General features: G+C 37.0%; 1 protein-coding gene across 8 annotated transcripts in view; it reads left to right on the forward strand.

Moving 5' to 3' along the window:
• The window catches only part of ZNF385B (zinc finger protein 385B), a 417,541-nt gene that overhangs the window by 191,255 nt on the left and 210,391 nt on the right, over nucleotides 1-15,895 (forward strand). The gene's annotated exons all lie outside the window — the stretch shown is intronic.

The following is a 15,895-nucleotide window of genomic DNA, read 5'->3' on the forward strand; positions in this document are numbered from 1 at the left end:
GTCCAGACTACTGTCATCTCTCAGCAAACCACTGTAAGAGTTTTCTGCTGGGTTGCACTGCACATGCCCCAGCTGTTCTCCAGTTCAGACTCCACATTGTAGCCAGAGCGTTTTCCCAAACCCAGATCTCATCACATTACTCCCAGTGACCTAGGACAAAGACAGAATTCTTAAAAATAGCCTCCCCATGTTCATCTGGGAGTACCCCTTTGCTTTCTCGCAACCCAGTTTTTCTTGCCAGCTGAGGGTTTTCTGCGTGCCCTTCGTCCCTCTGCCCTTCCCTTGCTCTACTCCTCTCCGTCCACCTGGCCAGCTTGCACGCACTCTTCGGTTTTGGCTCTGGTTGAGCCTCATGCTGGCAGGTTATTCTTATCTGATGACTAAGGACCAAGTCAGATTGACCCGTTATAGTTAATTCTAGGCCAGTTGGACTAAAGCCAATCATCTAAAAGCCAGCTTACCAAAGGGCCAAATTACTAACCGTAGTCACCAAAATAATAGATTTTAACAAACCATTTTATTTTGTTATTTTTAGTTTAGTTTCACATGAATTGAGTTTAGAGGGCTATATAGAATCAGTATTTGCATATTCTGGGGTCTTCAGACTCTCTCCCCATCCCCATGAACCCTGTCTCTCAGTTCAGGTTCGCCTCTCTGGGACTAGCAGACCAGCCCACCCAATGTGCTGATGTGCTCCATCTTTCCTCAAGTAGGCAGTTGGAGTCAGAATCAAATTTAACATTTCTTAAAATGCAGTTATAATAATAACACATTAAAAATGGAAATCTTCAGAATCTCTGGAAGTATCCCAAACAATCTGTATTGCTTCAAAATTTGTAAGAAACAAAATTTGGTAAAATTAATGAGTTCGCCTATTTGTCATTTGGGATTATAATGAACAGTTCCTAAAATTTCCAAAAATAGGCAAAATCATTATTGACTTTAAAAGGATTAAATAGGTATCAGTATGAGGTAAATATTTCCAATAGGAAATTTGGGTTATATTTATAAGGATAGATCCATAATAAGACCAAAGTAACTCATTTCCCTTTAACTTTTGACAAAGTTAATATTCCTTAAAAGGGCTTTTTAGGAGCAGCTGGGCGGCTCAGCCAGTTGAGCGTAGGACTGGATTTCAGCTCAGGTCATCTCCTGGGTGTGGAACGGAGCCCTGTGTTAGGTTCCAGCTCAGCGTGGAGTCTGCTTGTCCCTCTCCCTCCCCTTACATTCCTCCCCCACTCTTATCCACACACTCCCCCTCTATAAAATAAATAAATAAAATCCTTTACACAAAGGGTTTTAAGATTAATGTATTTGTTGACTGTAGTTAAGAATATATCATGATTGCCCAGTTGCGATTCTACACTTATTTGAGGATTACTCCAGTAATAACCTATGTGTCTCACTTAGTTATAGACTCCACGAGAGCAGGAACTGACTATTTTTACTAGTAGTTATTCACAGAGCATATCATAATATAAAAGTCCATTTAAGTGTTGTCGAATAGATAAATTATGTTAAAAATGCAGTATTAGCCACCTAATATGTAACATTGACATTACCAGTAGTCGCTAGCCTTAAAAAAGCTGTTGGTAATTCTGGACCTAATTCTGTAAAAGCATTAAAAATATAGAACAGACTTTGATATAGCATTTATTGGAACACTGTGTTTTTTCTAAGACCAAGACCTTTTGCTTAAGCTTTTGGTAGCACAATAAACATTTCACTTTTCAGATAGAAGTCTATATGGTTGTATAAAAAGCAAGTCTGTAAATTTTATTTACTACTGTATTCAAATGAAGTAGTATGGTTCTTTACCAAGTTTAAGTAATATACTACAAGAGTGTTTTAAAATTAATATTATAAAACAATATCTTCAAGTAAAACTAGAACATGAGTATTACCTCTGGATTATAAAGATTCCTGTTATTAGCAGTGTTGTTAATATGGTTAGGATTGGCCTTGATCTAAGGTTAGTCAGAGTAAACTTTCCAATCCCTGCAGAGGGGATAGAGAAGAGGAAGGCAAGAGAAGGATGGCGAGAGGATGAAACAGCAGGGGAGCTTGAAGGAAAAATTGCCTTTTCCATTCTATTCAGAGGTTATTTTTTTTCTTTTTAAAATTTCTGTTATTCCAAACACATTTTCCCAAATTCCCTCTATATTTGACCTACATAGAGACCATAAATGCCACTTAATTGAATCATTTAATGACCATTTTATGATACACAATCCACAATTTTCCTAATATTTCAGGTAGATTTTATAATTTATATTTAATAATTCTAAGAGATCCTCAAAAAGGTTTAAAGTATGCTGTTTGCTTCTCTTGTTTATGTGGCTTCTTTGTGTATTTTATAATTTCTGATTGTTAGCTCATGTTTTACTGGGCTTTCTCTGAGGAAATTCTGCAAGACTTGGATTGAAGGTGTGCCCTTCCAGAAAAAAATTCGTTTAGCTTCTTCTAGTTGCTCTGGGTTGGAACCAACCCTGGTCCACATTTGTTATGTTTCTTCTTTTGGGGTTTCCTGGACCAGATATGTAAAGAATATCTAGGTCCCAAGCCATGTAAGGATAGGACTATGGTTATAAACTCTCAGAAAGCCACCCTCTCTCCCCAGTTTCTGGCCAAAACCAGACAATTTTCCTTGCAGTCCCCTTTGCTAGTGAGCAGACTTTTTGCAGGGTTGCTCTTCAAAGGACTTGGCTTTGAGTTTCATTTTCAACTTCCCACCTTACAGAGGAGCACAGCTTTGATTTCTGCTCCTATTCAGTGGTTAGAACCAAAGACACCACAGTATCCATGCTAGCAAATGCCCTCGGGGCAACCATGGCAATAGTATACCATCTTACAAAACTGGCTTTCCATTTTTGACCTTTGAAAACATTCCTTGGTTTCCTTCTAAATCTTCTATGCATCTAAAAGCATTCTTAAAATAATCTCAATCCATTTTGTAAGAGGAGGGTTTTTTAAGAATATTTGGTCAATTTATTTTATTGATGGAAATAGAATGCAACAATGATTCTATATTTAAGGAGATACTTCTTGGGGAGCACCTGGGTGGCTCAGTCTTTAAGCATCTGCCTTGGATTCAGGTCATGATCCTAGAATCCTGGGATTGAGCCTCGCACCAGGCTCCCTGCTCAGCAGCAGGAAGCCTGCTTCTCCCTCTCCTACTCCCACTGCTTGTGTTCCCTCTCTCATTGTATCTCTCTCTGTCAAATAAATAAATAAAATCTTAAAAAAAAAAAAAGAGAGAGAGAGAGGGAGAGATACTTCCTTTAAGGAAACAATTTGCCTTCCTTCTCTCCTTCCCTTTTTTCTCCCTCCCTCCTTTCCTTTCTTCCTTCTTCCTTCTCTTACATCTATATAAGATAATACATCATTTAAATAAAATTCCAGAGCTACTCTTGAAAGGAAAAGGAAATTTATAGTTCTATAACCTCCTTTATTATGCAAATGATATTCAATTGACAGGAGACAGCAAAGCTATTTTTTCCCTAAACTTTGAGGTTTTCTAATGCTTATAGCAGCTGGAAGTAAATACAGCCAACATTTATTGATCACCTAGCACATACCTGTGTAGATACAAACAGATTGAAGTACAATGCCTTTAAGATTACCAGAAGGAGGGGCGCCTGGGTGGCTAAGGTCCCAAGCCATGTTAAGCATTTAACCTGGTTAAATGCTTTTTAAGCATTTGGTTAAGCATTTGCCTTTGGCTTAGATCATGAGTCCCAGGATCCTGGGATAGAGCCCTGCTTGGCAAAGAGCCTACTTCTTCCTCTTTCTACTGCTCCCCCTGCTTGTGCTCTCTCACTCTCTCTGTCAAATAAATAAAATCTTAAAAAAAAAAAAAAAAAGACCACCAGAATGAAAATTGGGGGACATCATAGATACTATAGAGTTATGTATAATCCTTAAATTAAATAATTTTCACTTTAATACAAACTTCACTTTTGCAATGCCTAGAGGTTCCAAACTTTATGAACCAGACTTTCATGTGCTGAATAGGTTTTTAATATGGGTAATCCAGGAGGATTTGAGCTATCACCTGAGGAAGCTGCTCATATGGGTGCAAGTTCTAACAAAGAGTGGTTAGTCCTTGAGGAATGATGATTCCAGGAAGCAGACCCACTCACCCTACTTCAAAATGCACATTCCTCTCTTCAGCCTTCAAATGTTTGACCTTAGAACATGTGTTTTGGAACTTCTTAATCATATATTAAGAATACATTAAATATGTTCCTACATAGGACTCTTGAATCATCCATGGTGCAAACTAGTCAGAGAAAGTTAAGAGAAATAGTATGATCTGAATTTAAGAAGCTGAACTTAAAAAGTCATGGCAAAAGTTTATTGTATCAAGTATCATGAGCAAGGAAGAGTGTGGGAAAAGGACAGGATACTTGAAATCCGTTGGTGTGTTCAGGGAACGTTAAGTAACTTTAAGTAAATATCTCAAGTATACTTAAGTATACATAGTTAACATATTTGAAGGCACTTTTAAAAAAAATTTGAAAGTGATAGTTAACATTCATTGAACATTTGCAGTATGTCCAACATTTTGTACATGCTTTACATATACTAGCATTTAATTCGGTCAACGACTCTTTGTGGTGAGGACTATTATCATCCCATTTTACAGATGGTCAAATTTTTTAAGCAACTTTCCGGAAACTATAGGGTTATAAGTGGGCAAGGTAGGACTCAGTTCCAGGGGTTCTGACCCCAGAACCAATCCTCTTTAGCTACATGTTCTGTTGCTTACAGTGAAGCCTGATTTATCTTGAAGGATTTAATCAAAAGTTCTATTCTTGAGAAACTCAACAAATGAAGAAAGATTATTTTCTCCCCTCTTACTCTATGTATGATAAAATTTGCCTTATTATTATTTACTTTATTTGAATAAGTATTGTTCTTCTCCAAGAAACATGTTTGATTGAGTGGATGTCTTTTCAGTGGTATGTTGGACAGATTTGCAAAAGCTGATCATTAAGTTTTCAAGAATTTTGCAGGCCAGTCATTAAATATCGTATTGTTAAAAATTAAATCCTATAAATGTATGTTAAATAAGTTATATTTAAAACAAAGTTGATAAATATTCAAAACCCATTGCTTCCTACTTATTTAACTGCATTTTTCTATTATCTATGCTCTTGAGGTTTTATGTCAAGTGTATATATATATATATATATATATATGATTCTAATTTCAAGATATATATATATATATTTATATGGAAATACTGTTTGGTGGTGTGCTACTGAGCTCTACATTCAATAATGCCCATTGCTTTTGTATCTTGAAATTAGAATCATACTTGTACTATGATTTGGTAAACACTACAAATCAGGGCTTTTCCCCAGGGAGTTGGCTGTTCAACATTTACCACAGCACCCCCTTCATTCCTTCTAGAAAATGTCTTGCCTTAATGGCTCTTTATTATACAGAGAGTTCAGAATGTATAGCAGAGTCCTCTGGTGTCTGAATTACATAAGTGCTACAATATTTAAGAGAGGTGCGTTGGTAGTATAGTGGTGAGCATAGCTGCCTTCCAATATTTAAGAGAGGGAATTTGGAAACGTTCATCAGTTTCTCGTTAATACACTTAATTATCTCAGAAAATTGATAATCCATCTTAGTTTGAATAACCACCAAAAGAAATCTGTCTTTCATGATCCCCAGTGAACCAACACTTTTTGATTTAAGAAATTCAAGTTCATCCATTCCAGAGTAAAACTGCGTCTTAAAGTAGGTGCTACTCTAACGTACAGGAACAAGTCAAAATACCTGGATTCTCCTCCTGTCTCAACTACAGAACAGCCAGGTACCCTAGACTTGGTACTTTTGCCTCTCTGGTTTGAAATTCACCTTAGCACTTTTTTAGGTATTTTGTTGATGGGTCCCATCCAAATCCATTATATGATAATCCCTGGAGGCGGAATCCACATGGTGGTATCCTTAGGATCATATTCTTGGGATGGTCCTAACACTCAACTGATTTGAAAACTATTAGTCAGGTTATTTACATGGAGGGTGAATAGTCTATGGTTAAGGGCTCCAGTTGCAGGACCAGAACTGTTTTCAAACCCCCCACTCTTCAACTGCCTAGCTGTGTAACCTGAGATAAGCTGCACACTACCTCCATGCTTCAGTTTCCCGATGTGTAATATTAGAATAATAGTACTACCTTAGTTAAGGGACGGGACTCCTGGGTAGCTCAGTCAGTTGAGTGTCTTGCCTTCTGCTCAAGTTCATGATCCCAGAGTCCTGGGATCATGTCTCACGTTGGGCTTCATTGCTCAGCATTGAGCCTGCTTCTCCTTCTGCTCTTGCTTCTCCCGTGCTGTGCTCTCTCTCTCTGGCAAATAAATTTTAAAAAATCTTTAAAAAACAGGGGCACCTGGGTGGCTCAGTGGGATAAAGCCTCTGCTTTCAGCTCAGGTTATGATCCCAGAGTCCTGGGATAGAGACCCACATCCGGCTGTCCGCTTCAGCATGGAGCCTGCTTCCCTCTCTCTCTTGGGAAGGATCTGGCACTGAAGCATTTGTTGTATTAGTATTACTACTACTAAGGACACTCTCTTAGTAGTACTACCTGTTGTCTCCATGCTAACATAGAGCCAATTATGTACTTGAAGGCCACATCTTAATGTCCCTTTTATTATACTTTTTGTCTTTCCTATTTTCTAGCCTTTAATCATACTGATATTTCTCTTCTCAACTGTCCCCAATTTTTTTATTTTCCTTTAATTTAGAAAAGCCCAAAGTAAAGTGCTTCAGATGCTTTAGAGCCATAGCTGAACGACATCTGCATTGTCATTGTAATAGATCTTTTGAATTAAAGCATTTGCATTGACTGAGACTGATATTTTCTTTACATTATAAATAATAAACCTTTTTTCATGTATATGAGGTGGCAGCAATCATTTTTGTAGACGCTGTTCCCAGTAGGAACACAACAAATACAGAAGGACCAAAATCTCTTGGGGACAGGAACTGTGTGATAAAGATAAACCAGTAGCAAAAAATACTTCAAATCTTTAAAAGCAAAACAAAGGGGAAAATGCTTTCTCATCCATTCAGTTTGAGGAGGATCGATGTCTAATTAGACAAAGAATAAAGGGAAAATTCCTCATGTACTTTAGGCACAATATTTATTGGGAGAAATGGCCAGGAAGCACTTTGATAAAGGAGAATGTGAGAACCATGGCAAACCAGAAGACTGTTACTTACAATAGTTTCTCTGAGTGCCTGTTTTCCAACACCTCTGACAGAGAATAGGAAAGAGATGAAATAAGCAGATATTATGAGCATCACCAGAAACTATTTGAAAGTTGAAAATTGGAAAAGATTAATTCAGTACTGTGGTCTTTTTTTTTTTTTTAAGATTTTATTTATTTATTTATTTGACAGAAAGATCACAAGTAGGCAGAGCAGCAGGCAGAGAGAGAGAGAGAGAGAGAGGGAGAACCAGGTTCCCTGTTGAGCAGAGAGCCCGATGCGGCCTCCATACCAGGACCCTGAGATCATTACCTGAGCCAAAGGCAGAGGCTTAACCCACTGAGCCACCCAGGTGCCCCAGTACTGTGGTCTTTAGTAACCCTTCTAGAATTTTATATTTAGAAGGTTGTAAAAATTAACTTACTAAATGCCACTATGTCATTAAATATTAATGATATAGTATAGTAACTAGGGCCCCAAAATGTCCCCTGGAAACATGCTTTGTATTCTGCCTTAATTACAAAATGGAGTTGCCTAAGGCTAAAAGTTGTAGTGCATGTTCAGCACATGGTTACTGCAGAATACTAGTGCTATGCTAAGACCAGTCTTAGAATTATTCCTGATTAATTGTTGTACTTCTAGACTGTTACAACATCATTGGTTATTATATAGATATTTCTCTATATCTTTCACTGAAATCATAACATGATGACTGCTTAATGTTAATGGAAGTACCTAAGATTGAATTGGGAAAGAAACAGCAAATGATTATCTCTGAAACTCAAATTTTTCCTCTCCTGGGGGACATAGAGATTAAAAAAAAAAAAAAAGAAAGAAAGAAGAGAGAGATCTTTCCAATTATATTATGCAATTATATCCTAAATATGTTCAACTGATGTAACAGAAAACAATACAGATCTTATGTAAGTTGCTCATTAAAGTACACATAACATATAGATTGGGGGGTATTCTAATTAATATGGATAAATGTGATCACCTCTAAGGAAACCAGTATAGATGAACCTAGGCAGAAAAACACAAAAACAAAAACAAATAAGCATTTTTATCAGATATTGGAGTGCCCTCATAAATTGTATATATTAGCTCTTTTGGTAAGAGAAGTATGTGAGCAAGGAACTTAATGATAACAATTGAAAAACATTGTTTTTTGTTTTGTTTTTGTTTTTTAGATTCTGTGCTAATGAAGAGCAAACCTTAAAATCCCTTTGGGTTTTGTCTCTCAGAGTTAGATGTACCTAAACATTTTGTTTGCAGAATATCATTCAGTTCAGAATTATCCAACTTGTTCGAATTTTTATGGTCTCGTCCATCTCCCTCCAAATATATGCCATAAGCAAACTAAAAACAGCACATTTCTCCCAGCTGGCGATCACTCTCAGGGGATTAACAGTTGCAAAGCATTGTGCTACCCTAAGCAAACTAAGCCTCAGAGGACAAGCTGGCTTTACATTAAAATGAGAATATAGACTGAGTGCCATTTAGGTAGGTAGGTAGAGATTTCTTTCTTTTTTTTTTTTCTAATGAACAAAAATGATAGCATTTCCAATTTATCCCTATTGAAAATCTTAACACTTCTGAGCATCTATCTTATGAAAACCTGCATGGCATTATTGCAAGATCTGCGCTCCAGTGCAGAAAGGGAGCAGGTGCTCTGTCTGGTAGCCTCATTGATAACATAACAGTTCTTGTGATGTGTCCAGTTGTGCTGGGATCTGATGTGTCTGAACCATGTTAGTTATGTGTTATGAGGTCGTCATGGAATTTTTCTGATGACAGTGATAAGAAATAGTTTATTTGGGCCATGTGATAAAAGGTTTCTGGGAGTCATATCTTTTTAGCCTTTAAATTATGTCCTTTATATAATTTAAACACTTGGGTAAAAATGACAGTGCTACCATAGTGATTAAAAAGATTTAGCGCCTTGAAAGAAATCATGCATATAAGCCTATCTGTGGCCTGGATTCCCCCCCAACCCCTCCCCCGTCCCCTCCCTGCAGGTTCTCCAGGCTCATCAGTATGCATGCAGGTATTAGAGGTGAAGACATGAACTCACTGAGGGGCTGTGGGAATTGATGGCTGAATTTCCCTATAAATATTGTATTACCATTATCCTCATTCCCTCTTACCGTGTTTATTTCACATCACTTACGGTACACTTGCACTGTGACAGTGATCAATGCGAGCCCCCTGTGTGTGTGCAGTCTGAACGCTTGCCCAGGTCTCGAACCTTGCCAGTTGTAGCAGAGGATCATTGGGACCCAAAGGACACTTGAGAATTTAGCTTGTTCTCAAGATTTACCTACTGTAAATTTTTAAGTGAGATTATCTAATTTTGCTAATCCTGTCTCCAGATTATTATAAATTATATATATTTTCTTTTAAAGAGCCAAATCCCTCCCACTGCCATTAAAAAAATAAAAAATTATTTGACAGAGAGAGAAAAGCAGCAGAGGGAGAGAGAGAGAACCAATTCCCTGCTGAGCAGGGAGCTGGTGCTATGTGGAACTCTATTCCCTGACCCTGGGATCATGAGCTAAGCTGAAGGTAGACGCTTAACCCTTAACCAACTGAGCCACCCAGGTGCCCCCACTGCCATTTTTAAGATGGATTTTTTTTTTTCAGTTTAGAACAAAAAATTTTAAGGATACAGAAGAAAAATAAAGTAAAATTTCCTCTAAACCTGCAAAAAATGTTAACATATTTTGGAGTATTTTCTTCTAAACATAGTTCTGTAGATATGCACATATTTAAACATTCATAGGTAAGGAACATGTCTTTCTTACACATATGACCTTTACTGTGTAACCAGAATTACATATTTCCCCTCACTTGTTACATAGTAAACATTTTCCTATTTCAATTAATATATTTTATATTTCATAATATTGACACACCCATTCATCTGCTGTTGAACAGAGGATGTTTAGGATGTTTCTATATGTTTGCAATTGTACATAATGTAATGAACATCTTCACTGATGCAGTTTAGATTCTTCAATTTAAATTCTTAAATTCTTACTATTTGTCTTTTCTGGGTCCATTTTGGATTCTCAAATTCAGAATTCCCTAAATGTTTACTTTATTCAAATACATAGCAGCCTAGTTAATACTAATGATCTTTAATCTACAGAGAGCTGTACTTGCAGATAATTGAAAAGCTGATTAGGCTACATTTTTTTCCTCAACATAATCTCACCAGAAATAATAGTAATCAATGCCTTCAAGTGGACTTAAGTAAAAACTCAGCACTAAGTATTAAAAATGAATGTACTAAAAAATTGTACATATATTTGAGAAACTACAAGAATTCTTGAATTAATACACATGATGTGCTAGAACTTAATATTAAGCATGGGAGAAAAATAATAGTATAACTCAAAACAAAATGATTATTCACCAATATTTTCGTTTTTGCCTGGAGGAAAACAAAAAAGGAAAAACTAATATTTGCCCTGAATTAAAAAAAAAAAAAATCAAAGAAAAACAGAAGGACCACCTGTTTTGTTTTGTTTTTTGAAACACATTTACTTTAAAATGATTTATACTTCTCAGTGGTACCTGGGGGCTCAGGCAGTTGGGTGTCCAACTCTTGATCTCAGCTTAGGTCTTGATGTCCAGGTCATAGGTTCAAAGCCCACAGTGGGCTCCACATTGAGCATGAAGCCTACTTAAAAAAAATGATTTAGATTTTTCAATTCCCCCCAAAATATGAAACATTTTACATTTACATTTACAATCACTAGAAAAAAACTTGAGTTCAACCCAGCTGTCAGTTCACTGGTTTTTATAAGAAGGGAGCTTGGAAGGAGCACTGGATTGGAAGATTTGTGACCTTGAGCAACTGGTTTATACTCTTAATCTCAGTGTCTACCTCTGTTTAATAGTTATATGAGAACTTAATGTAAATTACCTAAAAGAGTGCCTGACGCATAACTGACTCTCAGTAAATGCTAGCTTGTTTTTCTCCTGTTTGTTTGTGTTTTTTTTTTAAGGTTTTATTTATTTATTTGACAGAATGAGAGAGATCACAAGTAGGCAGAGTCAGGCAGAGGAGGAGGGGGAAGCATGCTCCCTGCTGAGCAGAGAGCCTGATGCAATGCTGGGCTTGATCCCAGGACCCTGAGATCATGACCTGAGCTGAAGGCAGAGGCTTAACCCAGTGAGCCACCCAGCACCCCTTTTCTCCTGCTTTTAAGTGATAATGCAGAGTATTTTAAGAGATAGATTTTAAAAATAATTTCTTTCCTTGGATGAAAGTCATCAACTAAAACTATACTAGTAGGTGAATGATTGCCATTTTGCTATAAAATTATAAACCTATAGAAAATTTGAGAGACAATAATACACCAAAAAAATGAAAGTTTAAAGCTCCAAAATTAAGCCATTCTGATGTCCCCAGGGGTACCGCGTTTCTTTATGTATAGTTAATTCATCAAAAATAATTAAAACAATGGCTTAAATTTACATACCAATTTATAGTTTCACATATCATCATTTAGTTGGTGTGATCCTCACACAGACAACATCATAGAAGTTCATGGAAGGCGAGTGATTGGCCCAAGACCAAACTAAATTAATACTAAAGATAAAAATAATGTTATTTCTACTCATAGTTTTATTAACCACTAAGTAAAGGGAGAAAAGGAAAATCAAAACTAAAATGACAGATTAAAAGTTAATGGGAGGGAAAACATCAAAACTGTTCTTAGTTCTTAAATGGTTTTTAGTGTTAAAAAATAAAAATTGAAAATAAATGAGCCATGTATGTATCTTAGAAACTAGGAAAATTACTCAAAATTAATCAAGTTAGGAAGCAGACCTTAATAAAGACAAAAGCAAGTCTGAAATACATCAACAGCTAGTGTTTTGGGGAGGGAAATCTACTTGACTAGACAAATGCATGACTGACCTGATTAAGGAAAAATTAATGGCAGTACAAGTATAAAAATCTGAGTTTAACTTTCCAAACATGGCTTCTCATACTGCTTTTCAGAATTCTTAGAGAAGAGAGTGGTTCTCTGCTTTCCAGTCTTTTTATGAAGTTAGCAGATACTTAATACCAAACACCTGGTGAAGATGCTATATTTGTTTGTTAGGTCCACTGTAACAAAGCAGCACAGACTGAGCAGCTCAAGTAAGAAAATTTTATTGTCTCACACTTAAGGAAGCTAGAATTCTGAATTCTCGGTGTTGGCTTCTGTTGGTGTTTCTTCTGCGGGCTGTGAGGGAAGGATCTGTTCCCAGCCTCTCTTGGTTTGTAGATGACTGTCTTCTCCCTGTGTCCCTCCACATCATCTTCCCTCTGTACCTCTCTGTATCCAGATTTCTTGGATTTATAAAGACACCAGTCATAGCAGATTAGGGCCCAGTCTGATGGGCCCAAGGTAGCTCAATCCACTCTATAAATACCCTACCTCCAGATAAGGTCAGACTCTGAGATACTGGGGGTTCATATCCTCAACATACGAAGTTGTGGGGGACATAATTCAAACCATCACAGACGCCCTTTGTCTTTGATTAGTTTGTCATTTGCTTTCATGAGGTTTTCCTAATAAAACTTTGGAAGAGCCCACACCCTTTTATAAAAACTTTTGGAGCTGGAATGGGCCATAGAAAGCTATTCTATGAATACCTTTATTCTATTACAGAGTAAACAGGCTCAGAGATATTGGGTGACTTCCCAGTCAATTACAACTAGTTTTCTAGAGTGACCTCTTCTAAGTTCTTCACAACCCCAGAGGGCTACATGGAGACTCCAGTTGGTACTGGGCTAGTGTTGGAGTCTCTGATTTGGCAATATGGTGCTCCTCCTGTGTACTTGTTCTTCCTAGGATCATGCCTTCCTATTAAGCACGATTGCTTTCAGACCAGTCAGATGAGAGCCTCCACCATTGCCTCTGGTGGCTTCTCCGGCCTTTACAGGTCCATTGGAATATTTATGCAGTTGGGTGTTTGGGTTTATAAAACTTCCCATGGGGATAAGCAGAGTTGTTCTTGTATAGTTTTAATCATCTGGGCACTATCAAGGGTTTATTGTAATTGATTTGAAATCAAAGGTAGATTTTTTAAGGAATATATCATCACCACTAACATTGAGGATTCCTCCAGTCTCGCCATTCTTATTAAATTGTTATTTACTTGAAGGTGAAATTGTCAGTCGTTCTCCAACCAAAGATACTGACTCAATAGATCTCAGGTAGTCCGAGACACCTACATTTTTAGTGGGGTGATTCTTTAGGTAATTTTCATGCCAAACTTTGAATGACAACAAAGAAACCTGCTCTAAATCAACACATTGCTCATCAATTTTTAAATAGTTACTACTAGGGATGATTGTTTTATTTTTTAATAACATCATATTTACCTTATCTAAGAATTTTGTGTTTGTTTTTTAATGTAAGTCACATCATTACTTCATGTATCACTAAGAAAGAAATAAAGTCAATAAACTATGACACGGAACCTTAAGGAGAGTTGCTCTGGACTTTCTGTGAATTATTCGTATCAGCAACTCGTCACTTTGAAATTTTTGTTCAGAGGTATCTGGCAATTTCTTTTACCTTCTCTTACCTTTCTTTTACCTTAAGTCACATTACCAGGCCTGTGATAAGCAAAACTTTCCCAAAACTTCTCCCACAACTTTTTCCACTTAAGGTTACCTTTCTTATAACCTCTAGTGCAATAGAATGTTACTTTCCAAGGAAATCTGAAATTGCTGTCATTCCTCCAACAATGAACATCTGCTTCACTAATAAGTAACAAAGACATACTTCACACCTGTTTATGTGCCATCTTTGTATGCAACACCTTGTATGTTTAAAGCCAAATCATACTGTGGCTCTTAAAAAAAAGTACAGGTTTAAAAAAATAGTGAAATGGCAGTTAAACTCCACACATGGTATCACTCAAAAATTCTATCACTCAGCTGAAAAGACCTGCTTAACAGCTGTGACCAAGCCCATGCACACTGTGACATTGACCACTATGTTTGTGAGGGCTGCCTTGTGTATACTTATCATAAGATGTGATTAATTAAAGACACATCTCCATTCAGAGCTGGGAAAATGTGGTGGGCTGGGGAAGAGAGCTCAGAATCCACGTAATATGGTAATACAACAGTTTACAATGGAAACTGTCCTTGTGCTGGATGCTAGGGTAACATAATGAGCTAGAGCAGCAGTTCTCAAAATGCAGTCCTGGGACTAACAGCATCAACATCAGCATCACCTGGGAATTTGTTGTAAATTCTCAGGTTCCACCCTAGAGAGTCTGAATCAGAAACTCTGGGAATTGGGCCTAGCAATCTGTTCTAACAAGCCTTCCAGGGACTTCTGATGCATGCCCAAGTTAGAATGAATGGGAAGTCAAAGGAAAGGAAGCCTTCCTCCACATTTATAAAGAAATCTTTATTGATATAAATATACACCCATAAATCTCTTATTAAAACTTGATTTACTCACTGTAAGAATTTATATGTGCAGTCCTTCAGATGACCACATTCAAATAGAAGTATTTGAGAGGCACTGGGTGGCTCAGTTGGTTAATTATCTACCCTCAGCTCAGGTCATGATCCCAGGGTCCTGGGATCTAGTCCCATTTCTGGCTCCCTGCCCTGCAGGAGGAAGCCTGCTTCTCCCTCTCCCTCTGCTTGCCACTCCCTCCCCTCTTGTTCTCTGTCTCTCTGTCTGGCAAATAAATAAAATCTTTAAAAAACAAGTAGATCTGTTTGGTATACAAAAAGCCTACATCTTATAATGGCCAAAAAATCCTTGGTATATTTTATAATTATTATCCTTAGCTATCCCTGCCCTTTGTTCTCATTGCTCCAAACTGTCCTGTCTTCATAGTTGTTTCCCACCTTCTGGGTATCACGTAGATTCAGAAAAATCTGCAATCCCAGTATAATTCAGAATTTTCCCTTTTACACTTTTGTCAGACCCTCTCTCCCTCTCCTTTTCCTGTTTTTAACTTTTTACCCTTAAAAACAATCATAGCTAATCCTATGAAAGTTGAATCCCCAAATTAAGGGGTAGGGAAATACGTTTGAACAAACCCCTCTAAAACGTCACTGCTCAAGTATTTGTATCTGAGGAAGGTATAGTTTAATGCTGTCCTCTGTCATTATAATATATAAATGGTAATATGTGCTGTAGGATAACTGAAAAACAGTTGCTAGAATATGTAATATTTGAATGTGTCACTTCATTTTCTATTTTAACAAACATGGTCTCAAAAATCACATTCAACTTACTGGCTTTAGTGTTGTCTGAAGTGCTGTGAATTCTTCTTCTGGTTTGAGATAATAGATTTTTCTCTTAATTGTTAATACACATCTAGTAGAAAAATGAAAAGAAACGAGATATTCCTTTGTTAAATGGTCACTGCAATATCCTTATTGGTTTAAGACTGCAAGGCTTATTCTCTCAGGAGAAACTGATTTCAGAAATAATTACCTTTGTATTGGAGTCAAACAAGTAATCCATTGAGAAGCTGAACTCACATTGGAGGCTCAAGCTCATATCATCAAATAATAAATATATTTGCATTCCACGATCCTTGATGAGTGATATAATTTTAATAATCAGTCTTCCCTAAAACATGCATATTACAGAGTTTATTTTAGAGCAGAATTTCTTTGAAGTATGTA

Source organism: Mustela putorius, unplaced genomic scaffold, assembly GCF_011764305.1.
Source record: "Mustela putorius furo isolate JIRA1106 unplaced genomic scaffold, ASM1176430v1.1 tig00003869_pilon_pilon_pilon, whole genome shotgun sequence".
In the NCBI taxonomy this organism is placed as follows: domain Eukaryota; kingdom Metazoa; phylum Chordata; class Mammalia; order Carnivora; family Mustelidae; genus Mustela; species Mustela putorius.